The sequence below is a fragment of the Herpailurus yagouaroundi genome, unplaced genomic scaffold, assembly GCF_014898765.1.
Source record: "Herpailurus yagouaroundi ecotype Mexico unplaced genomic scaffold, PumYag 77, whole genome shotgun sequence".
NCBI classification, from domain to species: domain Eukaryota; kingdom Metazoa; phylum Chordata; class Mammalia; order Carnivora; family Felidae; genus Herpailurus; species Herpailurus yagouaroundi.
Window position 1 is genome coordinate 34,853,481 of NW_024412388.1, and position 922 is coordinate 34,854,402.

The following is a 922-nucleotide window of genomic DNA, read 5'->3' on the forward strand; positions in this document are numbered from 1 at the left end:
CTAAATGGCAGCTCCAGTTCCTATCTACTTTGTTTCTTCTTATTGAGGAATAACTTCCGTACAACAAAGTGCACTGTTCTTTTTTTTTTTTTTTTGAGAGAGAGAGAGAGAGAGAGCGCGCGTGCAAGCACCCAAGGAATGGGGTTGGAGGGAGGGGAAGATTCAGAGGGAGAGAGAGAATCCCAAGCAGACTCTGAGATGTCAGCGCAGAACCTGAACGGGGCTCAATCTCACAAACCACGAGATGATGACCTGAGCCGAAATCAAGAGTCAGATGCTTAACTGACTGAGCCACCCAGGCATGCCCAGGCGTGCCCAGGCACACCGAAGTGCTCAATTCTTAAAGGTACCAGCTGAAGGCAGCAATCGTGTTTGTCTTTACTGCAGTATACTCAGGGCTAGCACAGGGCCTGGCTAGAAGTGCAGGGCCTGCACTTCTTCCTTTTCTTTTTCTTTTTTTTTTAAGTTTTATTTATTTGAGTCATCTCTACACCCAACATGGGGCTCAAACTCACAACCCGGAGATCAAGAGTCGCATGCTCTTCCGCCTGAGCCAGCCAGGCACCTCGAGTACCACACTTCTAAGTGGCTTACAGTAAGCACTAGACAATTTGTTGAGTGAATTAATGAACAAAGCGGAATCAATTTACATTCTCATCAACAGGGGAGGTTGGTGGCCACTTCAGTAATACCCTTGTCAAGAACAGGTATCACAAGTATTATTTTATGGTTTTACCCTCCCTAATAGGCAAAAACTGGGTATCTCATTACAGTTTTTGATTTTTCATTTATTTGAATACCAGTGATACTGCATGTTTAGCTGTCCATTTATTGGCGGTAGCACTTCTGTGACTTTCCTAATCACGTTCTTTGCCCATTTTAAAAAGTGGAAAAATTTTCAATGAAAAAGACTGAAGTCTTA